General features: G+C 42.7%; 1 protein-coding gene across 9 annotated transcripts in view; it reads left to right on the forward strand.

Moving 5' to 3' along the window:
* Kcnmb2 (potassium calcium-activated channel subfamily M regulatory beta subunit 2) overlaps positions 1–23,133 on the forward strand; it is a 290,315-nt gene that overhangs the window by 104,868 nt on the left and 162,314 nt on the right. Inside the window, exon 1 of one of the 9 annotated variants that reach the window (XM_076932241.1) lies at positions 1,314–1,433. The exons of the other annotated variants lie outside the window; for them this stretch is intronic. The gene's annotated coding sequence lies outside the window, so the exon portion shown is untranslated. Of the gene's footprint in view, positions 1–1,313; positions 1,434–23,133 lie in introns of those variants that run through there. 9 annotated transcript variants of the gene reach the window in all.

The raw sequence follows: 23,133 nt of genomic DNA on the forward strand, positions 1-23,133 counted from the left end.
TCTTGTTCCTCTGTGATTCTGGGTTGTGCTTATCTATCCGTTTTATTTTTATGTCCTTGATTCCTAAAATAGTATAATGAAGCCATCTGGAGTTTTTTTATAAGACTTCCTAAATAGCTAAGATTTTACCCTCAGGTAAAATAAATTATAGCAATCCTACATAAGAGTGAACAGTGGTTTGTTCTAAGTATCTTTGAAAACTTTGGGGGGAGGGTCGAGACAATCGAAGAAGACTGCCTGTTTACAAACATCAGTCTTAGCCAGTGAATGTCATAGATATACAAACCGAGACATGTTGACATTGAGTTTGTGAAGGTCAAATGAGGTCAAATGATGTAAATAGTCTGCAAGGTGAACAACAATGATTTCTTGCTAACATTTTACTGTTGACAGTTGCATACAATTAGTTAAATGAATTTAAGTCATCTTACACACACTCAAACACATAGACATATAACACACACACTCAGACACACACATTCCCCCTTCCTGTCTCTCATCTCCCTCCATCCCTCTCTAAAACTAATAAATCCCTCTCCTACTATGTCTATCAGCTAGGCAGGGACATGGATGCCTCAAGGACTTCAGTGTTCCAGGCTCACTTCCCTGAACACCGTCCCCTTTGTGATCTGAATTGGATTGACTTGTGTTCAGATCAAGTGTTTCTTTGGATGCAGGCTCCTGCACACACATATGGTTGCTAGAGATACAAGAGGATTTCTCTTGCTTCTATCTAGGAAGGATATATCTTCGTAATGTGCATCCAATAAGACCCTGTAAAGCAAACACATGAAGAAACCAACACAAAAGAAAAAAAGAGACATGTTTTCCTTTCTCCCTCAGCAGAAGACATGTCTTCTCTTTGATGTGTGACCCATGGATTTTATTTAAAGTTTCTTGCATGGGATGAGTGGAAAGTCATTTGCTGAATCAAGAACACTTCATTGGTTACACCACCGATGAAAAGAACACCTCAGCCCCAACAGGCATTCATTACCAGTGGTCCCTCAGGGGGTGGATCTGCAGGGGTCACTCTCAGCAATGTTGTTCAGAGAACCACATCTGTAAGCTTTCTCATATGTGAAAGACAACTGTCTGCTAGGTTGAGTGCAGAGTGAAGAGCAGAGTTGCAGTCAGGTTCATTCCAAGCTGTTCTGTCTTGAACAAATCGAAGAATACTTCCTTAGCTCTGGGGTCTCATTCTAGAGCCCAGTGGCAGTAACCTATCACCACCACTGCCAGATCCTGCCCACCTACCTCTCAGGATTAATTCAGGGCTATGTAAAGTGAGGACCATGGAACTTCCTTTTAATAGAAAGAGTAGAAAAGAAGAATCGGATTAAGACCAGAAGTAAAAGACACCAGAAAAGGTTAATACGGAACCAGCCAAGAAGCTCTGGAAGGCATCATGGAACAACACGCCAGGACTAGAGGTATGTATGTAGCTACTGAGTTGGTGTGCTCCTGGTGAGGCATTAATGATGCTTTCTGCCAGATCTGCAGGTGGCATGATAGACCCGAGGGACGTAAGCAAGGATAGGGCCAAGATGGTGGATATGCACTGCAGACAGGTGGAAGGCACATGCTGAGTAATATAGCAGAGAGGAAGGATGCATCAGGGGTTGTAATAAGAGAATCAGAAAAACACATCTGTATTAAAAAGTCAACATTCACCAAGTATTACAGTTCGCATGCTTAATCCCAACACTCAAGAGGCAGAGGCAAGGAGATCTCATTTAAGGCTATCCTGGTCTAATATATCAAGTACCAGGCCAGCCAGGACTGCATAGTGAAACTCTATCTCAAATAACAATTCAACATCTTAGTGTGTGTATTTAAACTTTAATGTAAGAAAAAAGCTTCAGGCAGTTAATAAGATCTACTAGAATTTTGGAATGTTTTGAGATAGGATGGGGAACATGTCTCTTTGGTGTGTGTGTGTGTGTGTGTGTGTGTGTGTGTGTGTGTGTGTGTGTGTGTGTTACGGGGTCTTTTAGGTGCATATACAAAGACATATTTTTCTAGTTAGGAATAAGACGAGTCTTCCATTATCTTTGACAACCTGTACACAGGAGCCTGCATCTAAAGTTCTCACTTTCTAAAGATACACATGATCTGAACACAAGTCAATCCAATTCAGATCACAAAGGTGACAGTGTGCAGAGAAGTGAGCCTGGAACACATATGTCCTTGGGGCATCCATGTCCCTGCCTAGCTGATAGTTCTAGAGAGACAGTTTCAAAAATCACAGGGAAATCAAACAGCTGTAGGGCAGAGCCTGAGGCGCCACACCACCTGCGCCAGGCAGCCGACTCTATTCAGCCTCTGGAAACAGCAAGTGTCTGGCAGGGGCTCCGCATCAGAGACACACGTTGTAATGAATAATCAGGCATGTTCATCTGTTTGCTCTACTTTGTACAGCTTGCTTTAACTTACACCTTCATTTTAGCCTAGACTTGCAATAATTTAGCTCCAGTGGTCAGCAAAGTATAGACTAACTCTCCAGGGATGAAGGATACCTGCTTCTCTGAATTAAAGAAACATAAAAAAGCAGTTATGGGGCAACTGTTAGGTCCCAAAGCCAAAGAAAACACCATTGTCTGCTCTCATAGTCCCTGCCAAAGTCACTCCTTCAGGATGGCAGCTCTGAGAACTCATCCTTTAGGGTGGCAGAGAAGCAGGTGGCCAAAGGGCTGTGGCATCAATCTCCCACAATTCTTGTGTGGTTAGTTAATGGTGTGTCGTACTGTTAATGAACTTGGTCTGGCCATGATGACAGAATTCAGTAGAGAACATTCATCCCCAACTCAATAAGGAGAAAAATGACTTCAATAAAAACGACATTGGGTTCACAGATAAATTATCCATATTAAAATGGCACTTCCCAGCAGTCAGCGTTGTTATATATTCATAAAATTAATATCCCAAATCAACCTTTTTTTCTTATTGGACAGATACTGAAAAGTTCTAAGGGAAACAAGTAGGGCTTTAAATATAATCGAACACGTATGTGAAAACATGTTTGTGTTTTGCTTGTATTGCCACAGCCTATAATCTATCCTGCTTTAGACTGAGGAAGCCTGGCTTAACTTCTGCTCTGCTTCTCTGGCTTGTGTGTACACTGGTGCCAGACGTAAGGATAAGATAAAGAGGACAGATCACCTTGGGTAGCAAATTCATAGTTTGTGCACTTTTCCATCCCCCACTTCTCAGAGTCTAGAAGTATATTTGCTGCCAAAGTTAGAGACTAAAATAAAGGGAAATACAGCTTCATGCTGGGGCTAGGAGCTCAATCTTATATATTTTGTTAACATTTGGAAGTAGAAGGGTAGTAAGTTTAAGACCAACCTGGGCTACATAGTAAGAATTCACAGAGTATAACTCTTGTGTGGGGTAGTATATGAACGTGGTATGTGTATGTGTGTGTGTGTGTGTGTGTGTGTGTGTGTGTGTGTGTGTGTGTGTGTAATGTATGTTGAGGCGTGTGGTATGTATATGTATGTGAATGCAACTCTACATGTATGCCAGTGAATGTGGAAGCCAGAACACATCTTTGTTCTGTTTAGAACTGTTTTGTTCTGTTTTGTTCCGTTCTTTTTCATTTTCTTGAGACATGGTCTATCACTGGGCTGAGGCTCACCAATTAGACCAGGCTGACATGCCAGCGGGCTCCAAGGATCTTCATATCTCTGCCTCTGGGTGCTGGGATTATAAGTACGCACCACCACAGTTTTCCCTTATGCAAGTCTTACAGATGGAGCTGGGGTCCTCAAGCTTGCTCAGCAAAAGCTCTACCCACTGAGTTATCTCCCATCCAGAGTAAGATTGCTTCCCATCATGACGTAGCAATGCCTTGTCTTGCACAGATGTCTAGAACATTAAGAATTAAAACATTAAGAATTAAGATCCTGGTTCCAACACTTAGAAAAGTCAAGTCTCGGAGCTCATGTGTCAGGAAAGCATGACAGTGCTTGGTAACCACACAGTCATATATATACCTGCTTCACCTATGGTATTCTAAGTAGTTAAAGGTTAAGTAGCCTCCACTTTCTCTTCTCTTAGATAATGGTGTTCATTTTATATATTCACTCTGTAAATCTTTATTGAACATCTATCATGAGGCAACAATAATGTTTTAAGTGTCAGGGATATATATATGGCAGAGGTGGTCCAGGAGCACATGCAGCAGGGATCTGGGAAGATGACTGGGTCACTGACTGCTTTCCACACAAGCACAAGGATTCAAATTCAATCCTCAGCCCCCATGAGTTGTGTATGTGCTTGCAATCCCAGCACTGAAAAGGCAGAGACAGGAGAATCCAGGGGCTTGCTGCCCAGACAGCCTAGCTGATCTGAAAAAGACCATATCTCGACAATAAAGTGGAGAGCCATTGAGGAAAACAGCTGATATCAGCCTCAGATATCCACACATAATTATGCACGTGATCATGCATGCAGATGCACCGAACGGCAAAAATATGCAGCAAGGAAAAATCACTGAGCGGATATTTTCTATATGGATTCACAGAAAGGGTCTTATTTTTAAACAAATGGTTAAAAACTATGGCTAAATAAGAGCATACTCAGTATTCTAGTGACAATGGGTAAGATAATATATTTCATTTATGTATGTCCACATTGTGTTCAGCTCACACCCCATCTCCAGTCCAGTCCAGTTCTAATTTCACCTTTGCCCGTTAACTCTCACTCTCAACTTGCTGCAGGTCCTCCAGAGCCCTGGCACACCCATTGAGTCCCTGTGCATCCTTCACTCAGGATCTCACACACTCTTGAAATGTGCTAGGACTTGGTATAGAGTATCCCACCCAAACGCAAGAATTCAAGGTGCCATCGCCATGCCATGATACTGATGGGGGCAAGAAAAGATATAAGGTCTGGACATGGGGCAAGGTACTCAGAGTATTGTGGGATTCTAATCGTTGGTGGTTTTGGTTCTTGTCTGATATGAATGTGTTTTTTCTACCAACCACTACTGCTTTGCCCCAAGTGAAAGCAACAAGGGGAAACACATACACACACACACACACACACATGCATGCACGCATGCACGCATGCACTCAAAAATTGTCAGCAAAAACCCTCCTTTTACAGGGCTTTTCTCAGGTAGTCTGTTACAAGAACGGAAAGCTGACTAGTGAGGCACATTATGTTGATGGAAGGACTGTGCTACAAATAAGCTGCCCCTCTTCGTTCATTTGTGCTACTCTTTAGTGACGCATTACGTTACTGAAGAGGCTTCAACAGGAAGGTGCATAGCTATGTTGAGTGATCCGCCTTACATGCCGCGGCAGGCACTTGGCTTCTCCATCCTCCGAGCAATGGACAGCCAAGAATCTTCCTTCCTTACGCTGCTCCTTCCTACTGCTGCTACTACAAGCACGTTACGTGCCGGTCCTTGTGGATCTGCTGGGGTATTTGCTTTGTTTACATACAGCAGTAGCAGAGGTTTCAGGCTTGATAGCTGTGATAGCTCACTGTACCATTTTCTAGTCCTGTCCGTGACAAGGCACAGCATTGTTTGATGTGTTACTACTACTTACTCATTTGGTGGAGGGTAGTGGTACTTCATTGTTTTGGACGTTTGCATTTCTCTGAACTTAATGATCTCTCCTGTCTTCAGATTACTTTCAAGTTTATCACGCTTATGTTTCCAAACACACACACACACACACACACACACACACACACACACACACACACACACATTCACATACTACCACCACCAAAGCATCTAAAGGGAACATTGTCCACTTTCTCTGGGTCTCCTACCATTTTTTTTTTCTTTTCCTTTCATTCTTGTTTTTGTTGTTGTTGTTGTTTTGTTTGCTTTTTCTTTTTCTTTTCTTTCTTTCTTTTTTCTTTTTTTTTTTTTTTTGGAGGTGTGTGTGTATCTAGATTTTATTCTTTGCTTTGGGAGCAAATTGAAGAAACAGGACAACCCATTCTGGATTATCCAGCAAGGCCCTAGATGCAGCCACAAGCAGCTTTTAAAAGGAATCTAAGGGAAGTCTTACCACACAAGAGGCAAGATGTTCAATGAAGGCAAATAAAGCCATGGGTGCATGCCACACCCGAGGCATGCCAGGGACCTCCACAAGCTGGCAAATAATGGGTTCCCCTTTGGAAGCTCTTGGAGGTACGCCTCTTAAAATTTTGATCTTTATTATTGATTTTAAATTTATAGCCTGCAAGAGAAAAAGTTTCTGTTGTTTAAGCCAGCAACTTCGTGTTAATTTATTGTGGCAGCCACCAGAAATTAATCCAAACTTATTGTGATTTCTGATTATACTACTTATGTATTTGCTTACCTGTATGGTAGTTCATAAGTACTCTGAGAGCAGAGGCAACATCTGTCTCTAATGTGCATGACTGTATTCCTGAGACTTTGATGTTAGAATCCCAATACATGGAGTTCACTCAAGTAAAGTAATTTCTTTCTTTCAATTATCTGTTGCTTTTCAAGTAACTGGTCAGGGGCTTTAAATTAAGATATCTCTAACGGCAGAAATAAGCGATATAAAATCAATGAAACCGGCAGCATTTTGTCTTGTATTACCTTTTCCAAATTCATAGCCAAACATTTGTACATTTATTTTTCAATCACCTGAGTTTATATATTTCTTCAACATTATTCCACTCCCACAACTGGCCAAACTGGTTAGACTAATTCACCTTGGTATTTTTTTTTTGTTTGTTTTGTTTTTTGTTTTTTTTTTAATATGCATTGATGTTTTGCCTGCATGTATCTGTTTAAGGGTGTCCGATCTTCTACAACTGGAGTTATAGACAATTGCAAACTGCCAGGTGGGTGCTGGAGATCGAACCTGGGTCCTATGGAAGAGCAACCAGTGCTCTTAACTGCTGAGCTGTCTCTCCAGTCATTTCTTACTGATTCTAATCCCCCACAGTGAGTTTACATGCTGGTACTATTTGATGCTCTTCAAAAAAAAAAAAAACCAACAACAACAACAATAACAAAAAACCCTCTGAGTTTGACACTTTCTGTTACATTGCCTCTCTGATTTAATATAGTCTATGCTTCCATGTCAGTCAGTCACATCACGTTTGTCATTTAAAAGGTTTTTGGTCTTGTTCAGGATTCTTTTTTCTCCACTTAAAAATTAGAGATATTTTTACCAGACATCACCTTCTATGCTCTTTATATTTTTGCTAGTCTGTTTAAATTTAACTTTTCCTGAATCCAGATCTTGTGCCAAAGGCCTTCACTCCCAGCATTTCACAGATAGGGGAAGGAGGAACAGAAATACAGGATTAACTTCAGCTATAAAGCAAGTCCAAGGTCAGCCTATGCCTCCTGAGACCCTGCCTCAGAAGCAAAACAAAACAACACCGACAAAAACTTATCTATCTGTCTGTCTATCTGTCTGTCTGTCTGCCCCTACCACACACTCCCATCTTAAACAGGGTTCTGTCATATTGCCTAGACTGCTCTTGAACTACTGGGCTCAAGTGTTCCTCCTGTCTCTGTTGTCTGAGTAGCTTTAATACAGGGAGCACTGGCTGCTGTGTCCCGCTGTGTAACTTATGGCAGTTAGAGATAGTACATGCGTAAGCTAGGGCTCCATTTTGTTCCACACGATGGGCCACCATCTTCATAGAAGATGGTGGTTTGTGCTCCTACTAATAACATAGGACTGCATCTTTGTTAATTTGCTTTAAAATTTATAAATTTAGTTAATTTAATAATGTAAGGGATATTATAATAATAATAATAGTTAAGGGATATAACCTCTTTGTAAGTTTCCCTTCCAAATGCTTTTGGTATTTCAATTATGTTTCTAGTGATAAATTATTTTATATATTGTTAGGAAGAATTAACACCTTTAAAACGACAATCTTATCTCTATGTTAGCACAGCATTGATAGTTATGCACACAAGTTTTTGTATTTGATAGCAGGGTTTTACATTCTATACACAGAGGGCTTATGAACCACGTCAGTTGCTCTACATTGATAGCCCTTGATGATATAGTATCTATTAGATTTTTCATAATATTAAAAACTAAGTCAGCTCCTTTCATGCCCAGACAGCTTGCTAAATACGCATTGCTCTCCACAGTTTATTTGTGGATTCTTTTTCGTGTTTGATGTAAATGTTCATGTCATTTACAAATAATAACAGCCTTCTCTTTCAGCCTCTTTCCTTTTATCTCTCTTCTCAGTGCATAGTGAGGGTATCATGCCCTGTAAAAGCTAGGGCCATCCTTGTCTGTGCCTGCCTCTGAAATGTCTCTACTAAGAGTGAGGTTTGTTCCAGCCTTTGACAAATCATGAAGGAAAGGACAGTGAGGCCTGGTTCTCCCCAGGACTTGTAGAAACATAAACAGCTTCAGTACTTTCAGTACTTTCATTGTGCCTCAGCAAAAGCAACAACTAAGTTGACTATAATTTTCTGTCGTGTACACTGATATATTAATATCATGTTTCAAGTATTAAACTATGCTTTACAGACTGGATTCAGCTGGCTGTCATTCCACTTGTATTCAATAGCCATCAATGAAATTGGCCTAAAACAGAGTGTGCATGTGTACATGGGTGTGTGTGTATGTGTTATTCACCTTGCCTCACAGAATTCTGCTATGCTAACTTTATGAAATTAGACAGTCTCACTATTTTTTTGAGAACCTCTATCCAAGGGAAATTATCTAATTTTTGTAAGTTTAGCTTAGTTCGTCTGTGGGATAGGTTGGATGTGGCAGCCTTAGTTTCTTTCCAGAACACCTCTTTTATGGACTTATACTTTTAGAAATATTTTTCATTTTATTTAAATCTGTAAGCTGCAAAAATTCCTCTGCCTCTCCCTTTGCAGTGTAAGTGCCTCCTTTCTTTCTATATTGCATTTATTTTCAACAAAAACCAAAACCAAAAACCAAAAACCAACCAACCAAACAAAAAAAAAACAAAAACAAAAACCCTCTCACCACAAGTTGATTTCCTGTGTTTTCAAAGATCTTTGTTTGCTTGATTTTTTGGGGTGGGGGTGGGGGAGCTTTGTTTGGTTATCTTTATTGTTATATGGTGTTTTAGGGTAGGGGTGTTGTTTGTGTTTTCTGAATCAAGATCTCACCACATAGGCCTGGCTGGCCTAAAATTTGTCGTCTAGACTAGGCTAGCTTTGGATTCACAAAGCTCTGCCTGCCTTTGCCTCTCAAGGGATGGGATTAACAATATGCACCATCATACCCAGCTCAAAGAAGATTTTTATTTTACTTAATAAAATTGTTAACTACTTTATTCTGAAGGGTAGTAACAACATCTCCTATCAATATAAGACACAGCTAAAAGGTATTTAGAGAAAATTCGTAGTTTGGGATACATTCAAGGCATAACAAAAATATCCAACAATTTGAATAGAGTGATTCTGCTCAGAGAAGCAAGAGAGAAAGCCCAAAGAAACACAAGCAGCAAAGTAAAGAAAGTAACAACAAAACTTACTGAAGTAGAGAACCGCAAAGCAAAGTCAAGGAGAGCACACTGCTTCTCAAATTACTTGATGTGTGCTCTCCCGTGTTAGACTTTGCACTATATTCCTAACGCTGGTAGAAAAAAGGAAAAGAACTAGAATAATTGCTTTTGTCTTTTTAATGTTCAAGATTTGGGTTAGGAGAACCATATGAAAATGAATTTCTACAACAACAAGCAGGAAGTCAACAACATCAACAAGCAGGAAGTCAGGCGAATCTTCCCTGTTGCCCTTTTGGGAAGATACCAATGCATCTGCCCTATGGTGGTAGCTCTCCTATTAGCCTGAATGGGTGCAACCCGGGGCCACACCACTTTCTTTGTATGTCTTCTCAGATCTCTAAAATAATCACGAAAATGAAAGGAAATAAAATACGCAACGTCCCTACAGCGATGTTCAGTAATATCAGCTCTCTCTGTTGAGGCCTTAGGAGAATTCATTGCATTCAAATAGATTCCTATCCCTTAAAAATAACCTCAGACGAGCTAAGAAGACATGGTTGAGTATATATTTCACTTCTCCGAATGAGGTGGCACTGTGTGAGCAAGAACATTCTCGGGTTCAGACTTAAAGTGGCACCAGGCAGCTTCAAACCATACTCGAGAAATTCAATGGCACAGAGCTGATGCAGAAAGATGCCTGGATCCCATTCACGAGACGGGGAAAGAGGAATTGGAAGCAAAACACCACAGCTGTGGCCCAGATGGAGCATGGAGAAACTGAAAGGGAAGGCCTTTTTCAGTGACTACAAAGAACTGAACTCCTCTGCAGGAGAGTAAAGAACCGAATGGTTGCTCCCCTGTGAGCTTGCCCAATCTTAAAACAAGCAAGCTAGCAAATTAAAATGCACAAAATGAACAGTCTGGACCCGCTGATGCACAACTGCAATGTCAGCACTCAAGAGGCTGAGGCAACATGACCACAGGTTCAAAGCCAGCCTGGGCTACATGGGACCCTGTCTCAAAACAATAAAATGAAAGTGTAGGCAGAGAACTGGCCTGCAGACTTGGGAAATGAGCCTTTTGCCGGCCCGAGGAGCAAGGCTTGCAGAGATAGTGAGTAGTGAAGAGGGAGACACCAGGCTGCACCAGCTACACGTCCAGCCTCACCTTCCATCTTCAAAAACCCGCTTCAAGCAGAAAATGAAGTCATCTGAGGATTCCCCAAACATGGTGCTAAAAAATAAAGCTGAGGCTTCTTAGACTTTCTGGGTTTCACAAGTTTTGTCAAGGCTGACTGTCCCTGCAGGAAAACAAGAGTTATCCCCTTACAGGAAACAAGAGGTGCCCCCTAAAGAAAAAACAAGAGATACCTTACCCTTCCAGGGGCCAGACCAGTATTGCAGCCTGATAGATCTGGGCATCATCTTCATGAAGGAATTCATGAAAATAGAATTTTTCCGTTTTGAAAGTGACAAGATCCACCCGCTCAGATGGGCAAACATGGCATCGACGTGGTAAAACAATCTCACGTGGAAAGGGATCTAGAAAATGCTGGGCGCGGTTTCAAGTCTACTCCTTTGGCATATGTACACCATGTTAATTTCTATTAAGATGTCTTCCTTGTCTCCTAAATGCATCTCTAAGCCTGTTACTAGCAACTGGAGTCCAGGAGGATGGAGCGGGAAGCCTCCCAAACATGGTTCTGTGCAAACAGGCACGCTCTTTCCTTTCAGAGATTAACAAGCATTAATGTTAATGAATGCTGAATTGAAATGACATCTCGACAAAGTGGAAATTATCACCTGAGACTTTGGCTCGAGTAATGGCATGACAGCATGTGTCAGGAATGCGGTAATTGCTCTAATAGAGAAGGGGGCAGCGTTCTCCCAGCCAGGGGCCCGAATACTGCACTGGTGTCAGCCCAAGGCTCATGTGTAAAGGCTAAATGGGATGTATCACGATGATTACAATGACCCTTCCCTTGGCCCAAAGCAGAGAAGTAGGAGTTTGCCTTTCAGAGAACCCTTCACATGAATGGGTGCCAAGTGCTAAGTCTCTTCTCGTCATCTCTCAGGGCCTCAGCAGTTGCTGCATCTCTATAAGACAAGGAAAATGAGGCATGGTTTGGAAGCAGCTGGCCCAAGGTGACAGAGCCAGCAAATGGCTGAGTCGATGGCAAGCTTCCATTAAACTGTACATCTCTTCTGCTGTGCTCTCCTGAAAGGTGAAGGGATTCTCACACCACCCACAGCACACAGAAGGGTCCTCTGTGTGAGTCTACTCTCCCTGTGCCCTCTCCCACTGGCTCTGCATTCTTTGTTAGATAGCTTATATTTGTCTTCAGTTGTTGGTTCTGGATTTTTTTCCACCATGGATCTGAAATCTATTGCTCTCAGGACTTGGGAAACACCACCCCTACATATATGATGATAAAGCTATATCTCATCTCTCAAAGTCAGCAGGTCTCAAACTGTGTGTCTTGTCCCCTTTTGGGGGTATATTGACCCTTTCTTGGGGGTCACCTAAGTCCATTGGAAAACACAGAAATTTACATTACAGTTCATAATAATAGCAAAATCACAGTTATGAAGTAGCAACAAAAATAATTGTATGGTTGGGGGTCACCACAACACAACGAACTGAATTAAAGGGACACAGCGTTAGGGAGACTTGGAACTGCTGCTCTAGGTATTTACCTGTGAAATTGGGATTGTTATGCCTATGTCACAGGAGTCTATTTTCAAATGAGGTGATGTGGCCTGTGGTAGGCTGTCAGCAAATGAGAGGCCCTCGTGGCTGAGTCCTGGAATAGACTATGCTTTTGCTCCGTACTTTATGTTTTATCCTGTATCCTGTGAGCATCTGTCAATGTTCATCTGGATCCATCTACAATTGCTCTCAAGTTGGAAGCAGCATGTTAGATTATCATCCTGCTAAAATGCATGGAGTCTATCAAGGAACAGAAAGTGAGAAACAGAAGATGGAGAAAGGGGGCAGTCTCTATTGCTTCCAACTCTTCACACCCTGATAGAAACATTCCATTTTCTCTGACCACTTATCAAACATTGAAATTGACTGTTAAACAGGATGGGGAAGCTTTTTGAGACGTGGCTCAATTGGTAGAGTACACAGGAAGTATGTCCATGCCTAGTATGCAGGAAGCCCTGCATTCTATGCCTAGTACCACACAGACCAGAAGTGCACTCCTGGCATCTTCATCTACCACTGAAGAGCTAGAAACAGGAGGATCAGAAGCTGGAACTCATCCTTGGCTACAAAGTGAGTTCAAGATCAGCCTGGGACACTTGAGACTGTCTCAAAAAGTCAAAGCCATGTTTCCTCCTGAGAAGGCATTGCTCACTAACTCTGCTGCTCTTTTCATCCCTGGAGAATTAACATCAACACCAGGGTTCATTCCTACCACAGACTCATGATAAAGTACCTTTCCTAACTGGCCCCTTGCTTTCTCAGAAAACCAAATTTTAAACTCTCTGGAAAACTCATCTCCACAGTTAATGAGACTCTTTTTCCTGTTGGCTTATAAAAGACTCTCCTCACACCCTCACTGCACATTCCTCACACCCTCACTGCACACTCCTCACACACTCACTGCACACTCCTCATACCCTCACTGCATTCTCATCACTGTACACTCTCCTCAAACCCTCACTGCAGTCTCCTCACTGTATGTTCCCCACACCCTCACTTCACACTCCTCACACCCTCACTGCACTATCCTCACACCTTCACTGTACACACTCCTCACACCATCACTGCACTCTCCTCACATCTTCACTGTACACACTCCTCACACCATCACTGCACTCTCCTCACACCCTCACTGTACTCTCCTCACACCTTCACTACACTCTCCTCACACCCTCACTGCACACTCCTCACACCCTCATTGTACTCTCCTTACACCTTCACTACACTCTCCTCACACCCTCCCTGCACTCTCCTCACACCCTCACTGTACTCTCCTCACACCCTCACTGCACTCTCTTCACACCCTCACTGTACTCTCCTCACACCTTCACTACACTCTCCTCACACCTTCACTATACACACTCCTCACACCATCACTGCACTCTCCTCACACCCTCACTGTACTCTCCTCACACCTTCACTGTACACACTCCTCACACCATCACTGCACTCTCCTCACACCCTCACTGTACTCTCCTCACACCTTCACTGTACACACTCCTCACACCATTACTGCACTCTCCTCACACCTTCACTGTACACACTCCTCACACCCTCACTGCACTCTCCTCACACCCTCACTGTACTCTCCTCACACCCTCACTGTACTCTCCTCACACCTTCACTGTACACACTCCTCACACCATCACTGCACTCTCCTCACACCTTCACTGCACACACTCCTCACACCCTCACTGCACTCTCCTCACACCCTCACTGCACACTCCTCACACCCTCACTGCTGACTTTTCTTTCTGTCCCCTTTCCTCTGAACTAAGATATCTAGTCACATCCCCCAGCACTAGTATAAATGCTGAATTTTCTTGCTTTCTAGTTTCTACATGGACCTAGATCAATACTTCGCACCCTGTGAGTCCTGACCCCTTTAAGAGTTTAGTTACTATTTCATAAGAATCACATGCCAGATATCTTGCAAATCAGGTATTTACATTATGATTCATTACAGCAGCAAAATTATGAAATAGCAACAAAAATGAATTTATAAATGGGGGTCACTACGGGGAACTGTATTAAAGGGTTACAGCATTAGAATGGTTGAGAAGCACTGGTGGAATACGTAGGAAATAAATATAGCGACCACACCTTATATCCTCCTGAATTCATCCTAAGCCTTCTTGTAGTCCATCCATAGCACAGCATGGATGTTACACCATGCATAGTGTATATGCTGAGGATGTGGTGCCCAGGGGCACATATTTAAATGATCACTCAGATGAATGTCAAAGGCTTGCTATATGCCTAGGCTGTGGATAAATGGCATATGTAGGAGATCATTCCTTTGGACAGATGTCTGACTGAGCCTCCAGTCAAAAAAGTAAATAAATAAAGGAGCTTTCTCCCTGTGGCCTCTCCCATCCGAAGGCACATTCTCAAAGCAGTAGGCTCAGGATGCTCTTGGCAATTCAGATCAGAGGTCCAGCTCATCCGTGAAGCAGTTGCTCTGGAATCCACTGCCATGTCTGCAAAACAGAAAACCAGATCCATTGTGACAACGGCCAGGTGAAAATCACAGAAGTGTAGATGATGCAGTTTGATTCCAAAGCATGTTCTATGCACTCGGGTGGCCAGCTCGACCAAGCCTCCGTGAAGCACAGACACTGTAGACAGAGCAGTCCCTCCCCTTCACATGTTCTCATGAGCTTTGGAAGTCCATGTCCTCAGCACACTGCTAAACATTTCTGTTTTAAAGTTAAAATTTCTCCAAAACAACAATGTTAGACGACTGCCTTTCAATGGATCAGAATCTTAAAACGTTGGTGTTGAGATAGCTATAAAATATTTTCTTTTTTATTTCCATGCCTGCTGTGTGTGTGTGTGTGTGTGTGTGTGTGTGTGTGTGTTTTATGCTCAGGATTAGAGGCACATATGTGTAGAACCATGAAAGGCAGCCTGGTTCCTGATTGATCTAAGGCTAGAAAAACTCCGGTGACCCTAAAGGGATGGAAGGCATTTGGCCCTGCTCCTGGGCACCCAGCTCCTGTCACATAGCTATAGTCCCCCACAGCACTCCATAGATTTGTGGCCATCAGTCACATAAAGGCAATGCCCCAAGCCCCTCCACAGGTAGAGGGCGTGACCTGTGGTCACATAGCCTCAAGACAGATCTCCATTTTAATGAGGTACCTAAAGGCCTGAAGGCTTAGCCAATAACTTTCCTTCCCAGACACTCCTCCCTGCAAAAGGTATTTAACCTCAGGCCCACCCTGAGAATCGGGGTACGATTTTACTCATCCATTTTCCACCATGACAATAAATGCCTTAAAACCACGGACTGCCTCTTTTCACCGGGATCAGCTGTGGGAAGTCATGAAGCCCTTTGCCTATGGAGCTGCCATCTAATCTCCCAGCCACAGCCTGGACTAAGCCAAGCCAAGCCCAAGCCAGCCACCCAGTGGAGCAAGCGGAGGATACTCCCCACATGGGATCCAGCTGGAGCTCCCTTCTTTTTCCCCTCGGCCCCAAGCTAGATCCAGCCCGTGGGGTTCCCCACTCCTAGCTCAGCTCCTCCGTGGCTCCCAGTGGCTCCTGGGTGTCCAAGAGCCTGTGAACTAGATGGCTCTGGCCTCCTTGCTGGCCCGAAACCCCACCCCCAAACCTCCAGCCAACTCCAGTTGTCCCCAGCACCTCAGACAGCACTTCTCTACCCTGGAGCATTTCCCTACAGGACTGCCTGGCGATGGTGGTAAGCATGGTCAAAACTTCCGCATCCTGCCTCCCTGAGCCGCCAGAGCCCTGTGGCAGAGGAGACGCGGGACTCCATTAACGCTACACATGTGGTGTGAGTGTGCAGGTCAGAAGACAATTTTGTGGAGTCTTTCCCTTCACTTTTGCGTGGTTTCTGGTACTTGAACTCAGGTTGCCAGACTTGTACTTGTGAGCACATTTATCTGATAAGCCTTCTCCGTGCCCCTCCCACCACAAACAATGAGTTACATTCCGCAGTGCCTCCTCTGTAAGGGGACATGTGATCTCACTGCCAGACTTGCACCATGCTGTGGCCTGGACCCATTTTGTTTGCATGGCTTGATCCGGAATAGAAACCACATGGTCTTTGGGATCAAAATACTCAACTACTCTTAAAATGAGTATGATACATTTTTATTTCACAGCAAGGTTGTCTTGCTAAAGTGATTTGGAGAATTTGGAGATTTGCTGGGAAATTTTTCTTGCAACATAATCCCCATAACAGACTCTCATCTCAAGAGATATTATTTTTTACGGAAACACTTTCCCCCGGAAAGAGGAAGTGTCCTAGTTATGGATTCTAATGTTGTGATGAAACATCGTGATCAAAAGCTAACTGGGGAGGAACAGGTTTTTCTGGCTCACACTTCCACGTTGTAGTCCATCATTGAAGGAATTCAGTACAGGAGCTCAAACAGGGCAGGAATCTGGAGGCAGGGGCTGATACAGAGGCTGTGGAGGGTGCTACTTACTGGCTTGCTTCCCTTGGCTTGCTCAGCCTGCTTTCTTACAGAACCAGGAAGACCAGCCTAGGGATGGCACCACCCAAAATGGGCTGGCCATCCCCCATCATTCACTAATTAGAATATCTCACAGGCATACTTACAGCCTTTACCTACACATATTATGGAGACATTTTTTAAATTGAGCCTCCCTCCTTTCAGATGACTTTAACATCTGTCAAGCTGACATAAAAGTATCCAGCACAGAAGACAACGCTGGGATTCTCACAAGTGTCACTTTCCCAATAGGGCTGCCAGCTATTACCTAGTTGAGCTTGAGTAAACTGAGTTACTGTGTGTGTGTGTGTGTGTGTGTGTGTGTGTGTGTGTGTGCGCAATTATTTCATTAACCTGATAGTGGGTTATGAGTTAAATATTTGTTAGACCCACTCATTAGTTGTCCGGGGGAATCCAAACACTAGTGTGAAGAATCCCACTTTGCAGATGAACAGACTGAGGTAAGAGAGATGCCAAGGGTGCAGAGTGAGTGAAAGCAGCTGCTCACTTGTCACAGGAACTGCTGCTTCATGCCAAGTCTCACCCTCACTGATAAGACTCAATCACTGCTAGTGTCTTCTGTATCCTATGCAGTAAGCAATCCTTGTGGGATCTATTGAAGTCACTTGATTCTTCTAGCAGGTCCTGTTTTATCCAGTTAGCAGCCTGATGTTGCCTGTGTTATAAGCCTACCATGCTCTGCATGTACTGTTCTTTATTTTTGTCCAGAACTAGACTTTTACCATTGTAGACCCTGGGGGCTGTGGCATCTCCAATGCATCCACTCCACCACAATAATAGAGAAGCACACAAATAACTCATAAACAAGAGGGCATGCTTATGACAAGGGGCATGCTTGTGACAAGGGGGCATGCTTGCGTTCTTGTAATACTAGTTTTATAAAAAGAAAGCATGTGGCTGGATTTGACCTATGGACATGGTTTGCCTACTTCTGCTCTACTGTGGCTGGGAATGCAGTTCATGAATCATGAGCAGTTGTAGCATCCACAATTTATGGAAAACACAGCACCCTGAACCCCCAAAGCCACCAAATCAGAATCTGCTCTCTAGTAAGACACCTGGCAGGTTGCTATGCATGTTGACCTTCATGGTTCTGCCCTGTGCATCTCCAACTAGCAGAATGCCTCTTAGAATCCATGCACTGCATCACGTGTAATACGGGCAACAAGGCTACAGCCGTCACCACTGAGCAAGAAGACTCTCCCATCTTGTCCACAGAGATGCAAATATTCTGTGTCTGAAAGAAACAGTAACATAGTAGACACCATTGAGGTTGAACCAGGAAACAAATCAGCAAAGCGGTCTGTGCAAGGCCCACATGGAGTATTTCAAAGTTACTAACTCTGGGTCTAAGGAACTATTGTCTACCTGATTATGAATGCAGGTCTTTTTTGTGCTAATTAAATCATCACATAGCTACAGAAACACACTTCCACTGTTGCAGATAACACAAGAGGAATACTCCTTGCCAGACTGAATCCTCTAGACCACTGATGGTTCAACTTTATCTGACATCAGAAACTCTTCAAGACCCAAGTCATGACTGAAGTGTATTTTTATATTGCTTTCTAATACATACTCAAACTAATTTTAAAGATTTGAGGGAACTTACAGATACACATGAAACACAAGACAAAAATGAGGAAAAGATGTAAGAAATCAAATTATGAATGTGGCCAGGGTCTATGTCCCTATGCAAAATATGGGCCATGAAGTCCTGGGCTTTCTCTATAGGATCTTATTTATATATTATTATTTTATTTATTTTGGAAAAGTTTATATATCTGTTATGTATTTTTATCATATCTATCCGATTCAACCTCCCTCCAAGTCCCCTCAATACCATCATCCTATCTTCCAGCCATCATTCCTTTTTGTTGTTATAAATGACCCCCTAAGTTCAGTTAGCACCACCCATATGTGAATAGGTATAGGGACCAGCCACTGGGATATGGACAGCATACCAGCAGCCATGTCCCCAAAGGAAAGTAACCCTCTCTTCTTTAGCAACCACTAACTGTCAATGTTCCTTTACCAAGTGTGGAGCACGAGAGGCAGCTCTTCCCCAGATCATCTTGGAACGTTGACTGGCTTGATGCTGTGCAGGCAGCCACAGTTGCTGTGTGAGCCACGGCCATGTTGTCTTCTGAAGTCAGCCTTCCACCGCTCTCCCCTTTCATCTACCAGCTCTTATTATTTTTTTTCTACCCATTCGTCAGCAATGTCCCCTGAGCCTTGTATGGGGGAGGTTAATCTAGACGAGTCATCCACAGACGAGCACTCGCAGTTACTCTTGGCATCTTGGCCAGTTATGAGTCTCTGCATTAACCAATTCACACTGTAAAAAAAGAAGCTTCTCTGACATAAGTTGAGAGCAGGCGTCATCTATGGGTCCAAAGGTAGGTAGTTTGACGGGGTGACGATTCATCATAACAAGGGTACAGTCTCCCTAGGATCTATGATGTTCCCCAGTCAGGAGCTTTTAGCCAACTTTATAGTGTGTGCCATAAAATTCCTCTGGTAAAACAGGCCTCTGGACCAACAGAATATGGTTGCTTACTTACCTCCATAACCATCAATGCTACTATTTAGCTGGTGAGCACATCTTTCAGGGAAAATCAGTATTATAGGATTCAGGGTTTAGCACTGGTTTAGGCCATTGGTATCTTTCCTCTCCCAGCAGCCTGCCCAGCACTTTCTGGCACTGTGTAGTTAGCTAAGGGTCAGAGTTTCCTGGTTAAGTCCAGGTTGGTTTCCATGTGCCCTCCATTCAGAATGAGTAATGTCTTCAGCAATAGGGTTTTACCCTCTGGTTATGGCGGGCAACCAAGAGCAGTGGCAAAGGCCTTTAGAGTTCCTCTAGGGTATTCTTGACTTTTAACACTTAGAGAGCTATCCCATCTTAGTTACATCTCTATTTCTCTAATAAAATACCATGATCAAAAGCAACTTGGAGCAAAAAGGGTTTATTTCACCTTACAACCCCCAGGTCACCCTTCATCACTGAGGGAGATGAACCCAAAACTGAAGCAGAAGCCATGGAGGAGTGATGTTTATTGGCTTGCTCAGTCTGCTTCCTATTACAATCCAGGACGACCTGCTGTGGTACCACTCACCAAGGGCCCAGAGGGCCCTTCAACATCAACAATTATTAATAAAGAAAACGCCCGTCAGACTTGCCTACAGGCAATCTGATGGTGGGATTTTCCAAATTAAGGTTCCTCTCCCCAGATGACTCTACCTTGTGTCATGTTGACAAAAACAAAATCAAAACATCATACCAGGACATGCCATTGAGATTTTTTTTTGATAACCTGTATCTTCCTGAACATCATTGTCCACCCATGCAAGGTTCTTCTGTCCAAGCCCCCTTCTGTGTATATTATATTTTTAATGGGCTTACACTCTAAACTAACAGGTTTCTGTAAACACTTCTTCATGCATCCTGAGTCTTGGCTAACCCATCTCTACCCCTTTGTCCCCTTACCCCGCTACCCCTATCCCCACTTGAACTTTTATTTAAAAAGTACAACCCAGGCTTGCTCTATGATGCTCAGAGTTCAAGCTTAGAAAATGCTTGCTTGTGGAGTCAGTGAGATGGCTCATCAAGGCACTTGCCACACGTGCCTTAGCAACCAAGTTCACACCCCAAAACAAGCATGAATGAATTCCACAAAACTGTCTTCTGAGCTCCACATGCTCCCATCCACATAGCAGGCAACACACACACACACACACACACTAAACCAACAACAACAATAATAAACAATAAAAGAGTCACTTGTTTTGTGAAGAGCAGCTTTTAATTTCTACCTTTTCACGAGCATTGATAATAACATCTCTCATAGAAAGTGTAAGTATCCAGTAAGAAGCATGTTAACGACTAGAGGTACAGCTTAGTAACAGAGCACTTGCCTAGTATGAGACTGTGGCCATAAAGCTCAAATACAACAACAGTAGCTCAACTAAAATAGGAAAATATTGTATCATGTCACTCCAAGCTAAATGGGCTTTTAAACAATATAACATCATAATTTCTGTATAAAATATAATCACACCATTTAATGTTGGTCGATTATTTATTTATTATTCATTGAGTGTTTCTAAGTGCGTTATCCCATTTAGTCTTCACAACTCTAAATTCCTAAAATTAACCCTAATTATGTTATGGTTCTGATTGGCTTGAAACAATTGTGCATATTCACGAGATACAGTGTGACACATCACCATGTGCACAGTGTGCCAATCAAATCAGGGTGTGGTATCCATCTCCTTCTTTCTTGGGGTTGAGGCCTTTGAGTTTATATTGAAGATCTTCTTGTTTATATAGAGTGTTGAAAATAAGATATTAGGTTCTTATGAGGTATTGTGCTGTAGAATAGTAAAGTACATTTCTTCTACAGATCTGTGTTTTGTTATCCAACATCTGTCTAGGATGCTCCTTCAGCCTTTCTACCATTTAGTATTCAATAGCCCCTCTTAGATACAATAAAACAGGTATAAATTAAGTAACTAGCCATCCAGTGTACTAGTCAGCTATTATTGGATACAAAATCACCCTGAAACGTAATTGCTTAAAACTTTGTTCCCATTTCTTTTGGTCAGCATTTTAGGCTGTGCACAGCTGGGCTGGTCCATGTATGTTCCACTCATTGTGTCTCTATTTGGAGGAATTCAGTTTGTCACTTGGTGAGATGACAAGTGGGTTCTCAGTGAGTGGCACAGAAGACAATAATATATAAATATGTACTTGTCACATCTCCCCTTGTGTCCACTTGGGTCTCAAATCTGGAACTAAGATGGTGAGACCTCAACAAAAGTATGTGTCTAAGATTTCTTAAAAGTTACTGTATTGAACAGTCTTGCCTAGAATGCAAATGTATGTTCCAAGTTGAAACCTAAGAATTGTGACTTTAGAACCCAGGCTTGTAACCAACACACAGAATTTGTCACCAAAAGTTCCAGACACATACTATTTTCTATTTGCAGTTTTGACTCTCAAGCAACAGCCTTCTGAAACTGCACAGGCCTTCCGATTCTCAGGTCCAGACAATTCCTTTACCACAGAAAATCCCAGGAAACATATGGTACACTTAAGAAAGTACAGATTAATGGCAGGAGATTCTTTTTCACTTATTATGAAAAAGATTGAACTTTACATAAACCTCTCTAGGGATGCAGCTAATACCAAAAGTGGCATTAATGCATTAAAGATGGCAGTATTACCTAACTTTGTGTACAGATGTACTGTCAATACACAACCACCACCACCACCACCACCACCCCCAGTGAATGTGATCCTTGTGCATGCTGGGTTCTCCCTCTGGCATCTGCACATTAACCAGACTTTCTTAGCATGACACAAAGGAGTGCTTTAAGGTTGGTGCAAAAAGATGTATCAAAACATCTTTGTCACCAACAGCAAAAAATTAATAGATTATGGAATATGAAGAGATGCTGACTGATACAGAAATGATAGAAATAATCCTGGTCACCATATGAAGAAGACCAGCCATTGATAGGGGCTTAAGTTAAGTCTCTTACTTTGAATGCATGTGTAGCACTTGTCTTTTTTCAGGGCACAGAGTGTTTTTACAGCAGGACCCCTGATGGGCTAACAGGACAGGAATATGACCTCAGTCAGAGGTAACTTGTATGCTACACCTGCCCCCATGAGATCATATTGGCTGGCCCCTAGGATACTAGAGATGATGGGGAAAGTTCAGGAGTAGGAGTTTACTAGGAATATGAAACGGATGTTGTGATGAGATTGGCACTGCAGAAATATTGTTCCAGCCACAGGGTCCTGAGCACCGATTGGCTATCTGAAGACAGTGCTGAAAACACCAGTCTGAGTAACGGAGGAGGACTCTGGAGTCAGAAAGCCCAGACATGCTATCCTCTGTGCTACTATCCATGTTGGGTTTGGATTCTGCTTTTTTTCTTTTTTCTTTTTCTCTAGAAGGAATGGCTAGGTAATAAAGTCATGGGAGCTGAGGTAAAACAGGGCAGACTGATCTGTTTTATCTGTTTGATCTGTTACTATCAGGAACCCTCTGTCCCAAAATGATTGAGAAATGCCTCTGATATAATCTGAGATTTACATTTCCTACTGTATTTTTTTAAAATTCCACAATTTACTAAGAAGAGGAGGAGGAGGAAAAGGAGGAGGAGAGGGGACAAAAAGAGGAAAGACAGAAGAGGAGAAAGGAGGGAGAGACGGGGAAACAGCGGTAGAAAAGGGAGAAGAGAGATGGAGAAAGGAGGGAGGAGAAGAAGGTCATCACTGTGTAAAAATGAAAGCATGCTTAGAGAAAACAGTGGAAAGAAATTAACTTAATGTAGCACTCAAAGATGCTGTTAGTATCATTATACAAAGGATGTCCTAAAGAGACACATTGACACAGCCTATTGTCACAAAACCCCATTTATAGAAAAGAACAAAAGGAATCATTTTAATAAAACATTTTGC

Source organism: Arvicanthis niloticus, chromosome 4, assembly GCF_011762505.2.
Source record: "Arvicanthis niloticus isolate mArvNil1 chromosome 4, mArvNil1.pat.X, whole genome shotgun sequence".
Lineage (NCBI taxonomy): Eukaryota > Metazoa > Chordata > Mammalia > Rodentia > Muridae > Arvicanthis > Arvicanthis niloticus.